At 38.9% G+C, this 8,118-nt stretch overlaps 1 long non-coding RNA gene across 1 annotated transcript; it reads left to right on the forward strand.

Moving 5' to 3' along the window:
• The first annotated feature begins 4,881 nt into the window (after window positions 1-4,881).
• Window positions 4,882-6,555, forward strand: LOC121994497. Its single transcript, XR_006115749.1, has 3 exons — window positions 4,882-5,095; window positions 5,953-6,123; window positions 6,305-6,555. It is a non-coding gene; the product is annotated as an uncharacterized LOC121994497 (long non-coding RNA).
• The last annotated feature ends 1,563 nt before the right edge of the window (window positions 6,556-8,118 follow it).

The following is an 8,118-nucleotide window of genomic DNA, read 5'->3' on the forward strand; positions in this document are numbered from 1 at the left end:
TCCAAAAAATTCTAATAAATTTCATAAATTCATATATTTCCTGATATTTATTATCCACTAAAATATATTTATCTCCCTTGAAATAATTTAATTATCTCAACCTTTAATTATTTTAAATCCTTAGCTATAGTTTTGGTATATTACAAGAAAAGTCAAGTAGGTCAAGATTAACCGAATACTTGAAAGAGAACCGGAGGTTACGCAAGGGCAAGACCAATGGGAAAGTTGACAAAAGAAGAAAATCCAAGTGGGTCAATGTTGACCGGACACGTGGTGTGAAAGTCTTAATGAGTGAAGCGTATAAGTACCCCATGGTAGTTTTGATATGATCAACCAAATCAAGTTAAACCCTGTTGTAGTTTAATGTCTTGTGTCTAAGTGTCCAAGAACTTAGGAGCACAAAAAATTGAGCAAAAGACACAGTTAGTGAGAAGGACGGTACGGAAGAGAGTCGACAGAATCGGTGTGTCCGAGGGATGAGGTGCCGCGGAAGAGTATGGTGACAGACGAGAAGGAGACGCACGATATTGCTGAGGGATGAGAAGCCAAAGCAGAAGGTTGCTCGAGAAGGCCAAAAAATGGGTGCGGGTGAGCTCTATTCTGGATGGCCAAAATCATCCAAACAAATGGAACTGGAGCAGAAGACCTGGACAGAAAGTCAACCAAAAGTTGACTCTACTCCAAGTGCCCGGAGCTATTTCGGGCGCCTGAAGTCTGGGCGCCCAGATCACTCAAGGCAGCCAAGGTGTCTCGGGTACGAAGCCTGATCACGGGCTGGTTTAGCCCGGTCCAAGCACCCGAACCCGATCCAGTCGCCCAAGTTAAAAAGTTTATTGACAAGTCACATGTCACGATCTGTTACGACATGGATAAAATTCTATTGACACTTATGTGCTCGGAACCCTTCTAGGTGTCCGGAGCAGTGCTATAAATACAGCCTTGATCTCAGTAGTTTAGAACAACACTTGTAAACGATTCTCTTTTCTGTTCTACTACTTGCTTGTGAGTTGTTAACGTTATAAGAGGTTGACACCCCAAGGAGTTTTTTAGTGAGCTTTAACTGCCTTGGATTAGTAATCTTCTGATTGCAAACCAAGTAAGTCTTTCTGTGTCTCTATCTTTAGTTAATTTACTTCTCTTTTTTTTTGTACAAGTGTTTAGTTTAATTAAGCTATAAGTCCCGAAAGGTTTCCTTTTATATTTTTCAGGGCTATTCACCCCCCTCTAGCCTGCCGCTAAGGACCAACAAGTGGTATCATAACAAGGATGCATCAGAAGGACTAATCGTCGACTGAAGCAAAATTAATGGTCGGACCAAGCCTCATCCTACCAAAGTGTTGGTGCAATTTCCCTAGGTCAAGATTGACCAGGTTGACTAAGCTTGAATTGGCTCAAGCTTGAGTTGTAATGTGCGAGTTTTGATATTTGACAATGTATGAAGATTGCAGAAGTAATCATCCATTTGGGGAGATTGGTCAAGGTTGACCAATTTAATATGAAGAAGAGTCAAGTAAGTCAAGGTTGACCGGATACTCAACTGGGAAGTCCTAATTGGAGATGAAGGTTGGCAGAAGATGAAAATCCAAGTGGGTCAGTATTTGAACAGACACTTGGTGAGAAAGTCCTGGTGAGTGAAGCCAAGCAACAGGAAAGTCCTAGTGAGTGAAGGTAGGAAAATGGAAATCCTAGTGAGTGAAGTTAGGTGAAAACCCTAGTGAGTGCAGCTAGGCAATAAGAAAGTCCTGGTGAGTGAAGTCAGACAATGAAAATCAAAGTGGGTCAAGATGACCAGATATCTGGTAATTGGAAGTTCAAGTAGGTCAAATGATTGACCGGATACTTGACACAAGGAGAAAAGTCTAAATGAGTCAAGGGATTGACCGGACGCTTGGTGAAGAAGTCCCAGTAGGTCAAGGTTGACCAGATGCTAGGCAATGAGTGTTGGAGCAATCTCAATGGTCCATCAGACCATGTGTTCTGGTGTTTGGGTAAAGAGTTTAAGTTAGGTTCACCCTTATATTTGAAATATGTATTTGAGTTGTGTAGGTTTGTAGGATATACATATGACTCAGCTTGATTGCTTCGGGTCCGGTGAAGGATGGAGTATCCGAGGGACCATGGACAAGGCAGTAAGGACAAGAGCCGAGAGAAATGACATTGGGACGAGCTGCGGACTTGAATGCATCCGAGGGATGAGAGCTAAAGGAAGAAGGCTATAACAAAAAAAAAATTGAAATTTGGAAAATTATGTTTTTGTAGTCTTTTTAAATCATCAAAATTTATTTTCCCAATTAAGAATTTTTTAAAAGATGTATAGAAGTTAAATATTTTTGTAAAAATTTATGTTAGTCAAAAAAATTTATCTTGTACCACAGGAAAAAATTTTAACTCAAATTGTGAACAGTAATTATAGGAAATAATTAAATTTTGCAAGTAAAAAGTTGAATTAAATTTATATTTGATGCATACATAAAAAATAATTTAAACTAAGCTGGATTTATGAACCGAAAATAAGTTCCTATCTACTATATTTTCCAAAAATTTCTCTGAGATATATTTTCTAAATACTTTTGCAATTTGTCCTCTATGGTTCCTAATATACCAATTAAGTCCATTATAATTTTAAAATTTGAAAATTTTGAACATGCAGTATTCTTTTTTAAGGATCCTATTTGTTCTTTTAACTTAGAATTTTCCATTTGAACTTTGTCAAAATGTTCTAATGTATTTGAAAGCATTAGATAATTTTTTTTTAATTAAATGCTCCATAGTTAGTAATTAAACATTGATTTTAATAATTGGCTTCCAGACTGTGTGGTGATGCACTAGGCCTTTTTGGTTATTGGAACAACAACCACTTTTAGACAAAGTCTTTTAATGAAAGTAAATATTTAATTTTCTCTCTGAAAGTTCAAAAAATCAATTAATCTAAATATGATTTTGGAACTCAAAATAGATTCCTTCCTACAGGATTAATCAAAAATTTCTCAGGAATATATTTCTATGATATTTTTCTAATTTGACCCTTATGGTATTTAAAATGTCAATTTAAACCATTATATCTTCAAATATTTTGAGCATGTGAGCATGCACGTTTCTTCAAATATTCTATTTCTGTTTTCAATTTTTCATTTTTCATTTTTATTTTGTTGAGATCTTCTAATCAACAAGATATAGCTAAGGTAGATTTTAACTCTTTATTTTCTTTTTCTAACTTACAATAATTTTTCGATAACATTTTTATGAGCTGAAATAACTTCTCAAGAAAAAGAGACCGTACCTGACTTACCTTGTCGATCTCGTAATCTGAAGCTCCCCCTGAAGTATTACTTTCTTCTGATGTCGCTCCCCCTTCATTGATGCTCTCGATGCTCATTTAGGATGAGCTTGCTTTGTCTTCGTCTTCTTGGTGACTTGCCTCTAGCACAAGTCCGGCGAGGGCTTCTATATCCGATTCGGACGATGTTTCATCCCACGTCGCTTTTAGATTATACTTTGTCTGGGATGACTTATTGTTCTTCTCCTTGTTCTTGTCCTTGCTCTTTAATTTAGAGCAGTTGTCTTTCACGTGCCTTCATTGCAGTGGCAGTGTCTTATCTTTCTTTTCCTTCTATTACCCTGCACTTGATTAAATTTATTAGTTTTAAATAATTTTTTAAATTTTCTTACCATGAGTGTTGTTTCATCGTCATCAAGAGAAGATTTAAAATCTTGTTCATCCGTTTTTGCCTTTAAGGTAATGTTGCGCTTTGGCTCCTTCTTCAGATTTGCACATATTGTTTCATGGAGTTCAAATGTTAAAAATAATTCTTCTAAAGTACTTGATTCTAGATCCTTAGATATATAATAAGCATTTACTAATGATGTCCATTCAATAGTCCTAGGAAATGCGTTAAGCACATACCTTAGCGAATCTTGGTTGCTTACCTTTTCTCCAAGATTCGAGAGTCCGGTGAGAGTTCCTTTATTCTTGAGTGAAGGTGTGCAACGGTTTCTCCTTCTTCTAATTTGATGTTGCTGATCTGGTTCCTGAACAAATCCTGTCTCGTGAGTTTTGCCTCAGAGGTTCCTTTATATAGTTCCAGGAATTTCTCCTAGAGCTCCTTGGTAGACTCATAGGCTTTGATCTGATTGACTTCTTGTGACGAAAAGATGCTCAACAGATAGAACTCTACTTTTTCGTTTGCCACGAAGTCGGCTTGCTCCTTCTTCGTCCATTGGTATTCATCTTTACCCTCATGTGCTACAAAACTAAATTTCATTATTAAAAGTAAATCATAATCTGTCTTAAAGAATACCTCCATCTTTTTTCCTAGCTAGCGAATTCCCCCTCGAGCTTCGGCGGGTTGATGCTCGGTTCAGCCATCTCTTGTGCTTCGTTCGACGGTTAGTCCTCCTAAAGCTGTTGAGATCTGATACTACTTGTTGGTCACTCGGCAACCGATTAGAGGGGATGAATAGTCTGCACAATAAAACCAAACTCTTCTCAACTTTATAACTATATTAACATAAACACTTGTACAAAAGAAAACTAATCAAAGAAAGAAGAGACTCAGAGAATTTACTTGGTTACAATCGGGGAGGTTGTTTGTAAGGTCTCACGAGCGTTAATCAAGGAATTTAGTTACAAAATTTTCTAAAGTCTCACGAGCATTAATTAAGGAATTTGTCTATAAAATTTTCTATAAATTTTAGGGATTTCTCAAGATTTTTAATGATATGGTACGATACGTTTCAAGAGGATAGAACTATTGATAGAACTATTAAACTTGATGGAAGTATATGATACCTAATTAAATTAGGATTTGATTGACCTTAATTACCCTAGGTTAGAGTTAATTGACCTAGTATAAAAGCCTAAATTCCACTGATTCCCTTGCTCCTCCCTCACTGTTCCTCCCTCAAATCGCCGACTCCTTCCTCACTCTCACCTCGTTGTCACCGACCCAGCTCACCACCGGTTTTCAAGACTCAACCAAGCGCCACCCCACGTGGGCAATCCCTCTGAGGGCATCGCGATAGGAAGTGGAAGCTTGCGACCTCCGCACCGGTGGCACGTAATTGGTGGGTGAGGGCTTCCGGCAGGAAAGGAAAGGTAAGTACTTTCTATTATGTTAGTATGAGATCATAGAGGTAAGGATTAGGTGCCTAGGAGGAGTCGATGAGCTTCTCTATTGTCCGATTGATGGAATGTGTCATGATTCGATTTCCTTTGTTGTTCTTGCTTCTTCTTGTGGCTTATATCGGGTTCTAATGACGGATTTGGGTATTGGAGTTTGATTGTAAGGTTACTTTGTTTTTTCTTGTTGAATCAAGTCGTTTCTAGATGAAATTTTTTAAGATGTAGGCATGATGTTCTCTTAGTTCTACAGCTTTTGGAGGTTTTGGGACAGTGTCGATAGATTAACGTATCGATCAGAGATGCTTTTGCTTTTCCTTCTTGCTTCCAAATTTGTGGAAAGCATGTTGTTGGAATTAGACTTGGGAAGATGATGATCTCCCTCTTTACGATTCTGGTTCTTCCTTTTATTTCAGATTTCTCGATCGATTAGTGATTATAGTGGATTTTGATGATGCCCTTCTTCTTCATTATGCTCTTCAGATTTCTTGACGGATGTGAGATTTGTAGTTTGAATACACTGATGCTCTTCTTATTCTTCATATTGGTCTTGGGATTTTGGTCAGTTTTGGTTGGTTGTGATTGGATCTCAAGGTTGCTTTGCGTTTTTGATATTGTTGAGTTAAGTAATTGTTGGTGACAGCTAGTTTCCTCTTGTTAATGGAATTGCCAGGACAGATCTCAGTAGAATGAGAATGAATACGATTTTTAAGTAATTGTTCTACTTTAGTTTTCTCATGTTCGTAGCTATATGCATCTTGTACTGTGAGGTATGATAAGAGTAGGATATGTTTTTTTTTTGTGGCTAATTGGATGTGTATGTCCACTTGTAGTGACAGTACGGGATGAGTGTCCCGGGATGAGCTCCGGGGAGGACCCTTCCAAACATGACTGATAATGTGATTTATGTTAACTTCGGCTATATGACTGCATGTTCTCCTAGGAGGTACCTCTAGGGTCATGATTATGAACTAAATGACTGGCTCAAATGGTGGTTACTACATGTATGGCATATTCACCCTTAATAGTTGTGTAGACTCTTTTACCTATTGTGCTTTACTCTATATTATATTTTAGTTCATATCCTTTGCCTACTAGCTACTATTCTTGCTTCTTATGGATGTTATATTTTTCATATTGGAATGTACTTGCTGGGTCCATAGAGTCATGATGTATATGATACAGGTGAGGGAGACACCTCTCAAGAAGTTATGGAAGACATGCATGTTGAGTAGGCGAGGAGACGGGATGGAACCATGACACATTGTCCAAGGATTTCTAGGAGTTGGTGAGGACATGGGTTTCTTGTTGTGCAGATTTTGTCATGAGGTTATGTGTTTGTGGTTCTCTTTACTGTTGCTAGCACTTGTTAATAACAGCTCTATTGAGCTTTGAATCTACACTTTTGCTTGGAAATTGTGGTTGAATGTGATGCACTCCTTTATGTGTCCTATGCTCTTGTGAAAAATTGCGCTTTGATATCCAAATCTTTATCATCATTTATTCAGTAGAGGTAGTGTAAAGGTGTTAGGAGTCCTGTGCTTGTAAGGAAGTCAAGGAGTCGTTTCATTGTTAATCCAACGAAGATGAAAAGCTCGCTAACAATCTCCTTTAGGCGGAGAAGTCTCTTACAGTAGTTGAAGCACTCAATTACAGAACAAGACTAAAGAATAATCAATTACAAGTGTTGTTTTGACCTTCTGGGATCAAGGCTATATTTATAGCCCTAGTCGGGGCACCAGGAAGGGTTCTAGGCGCTTGAAGGGGGATAAATTTTTATTCCTGTCGCAACGGCTCATGACACCTGGCGTGTCGATAGCTTTTTCAGTCCGGGCATTTAGACTAGTTCCAGGCACCCAGACTGGATTAAACCCGCTCCATGAAGATGCTGAAATAAGGCACCCCGGGCTATCCTGGGGTGCCAGTGCCTGGACCAAAAAGTCAACATGGTGTTGACTTTTTAGTCTCAGTCTTCTACTCCGGTTCCACTCACATTGGTGCGGATCTTCTACTCCGGATCCACTCGCTAGGATGATTTCGGTCATCCGGAATATGGCTCACCCGAACCCAACTTCCGGCCTTCTTGAGCAAACTTCCGCTCCGACTTCTCGTCCCTCGAAGAACACCATGCGCCTCCTTCTCGTCCGCCTGCATACTCTTCCATAGCACCTCGTACCTCGGACGCACTGGGCCCGTCGGCTCTCTCCCGTGTCGTCCTTCTCGCTAGCTGCGTCTTTCGCTCGACTTCTTATGCTCCTAAGTCCCGACACACTTAAACACAGGGGTTAAATACCAACAGGACCTAACCTGATTTGATTGATCACATCAAAACTATCTTGGGGTACTAACAACGTCCTCACTGAGTCACTTTCCTCCAGTAACTTACCTCTACTTACCAAATGCCAGGTTACCTCCTTAATATCCAATCTGGCCCACCAGGTTTTCCTACTAGAATCAAACATCCCGACTTCACCAATCGAGAATCGAACATCTTGACCTCCTGCCGGAATCACACATTCGGACTTCAACCAATCGGGAATCGAACGTCCCAACCTCCTGCCAAAATTCCACATCTGGACTTAGCCAATCAGGAATCACACATCCTGACTAGACTTTCTGTCGGGTGTCTGTTCCTCTTAACCCGTCAAGTTAGTCAATCCTATGCACTCAGTAATAAGGTTAGATCAATAAAACATTTCACTTTAATCCACTTGTCATTCATCAAAACTCAAGTTTGATCATTGGTATCAACTGCACCAACACGTTTTCCATTAATGAGTCTTTCTATTTTTCCGACGCCATATGATTTTGACTCACATAAGACTCAAGACCCGAATATTATTGATAAATAGCTCATAATAATAACAATTTTTCTGAGGTGTGTTAACCTACAACTTAGTTTTTTTTGTCACTCATAAAATATGCAAACTTGTCTTGTTAATTTTGATAATATATGCAGCTCTAATTGTATTGCATTTTTTTCAAGAACACTGTAGATA

This window comes from Zingiber officinale, chromosome 6A (assembly GCF_018446385.1).
Source record: "Zingiber officinale cultivar Zhangliang chromosome 6A, Zo_v1.1, whole genome shotgun sequence".
Classification (NCBI taxonomy): Eukaryota; Viridiplantae; Streptophyta; class Magnoliopsida; order Zingiberales; family Zingiberaceae; genus Zingiber; species Zingiber officinale.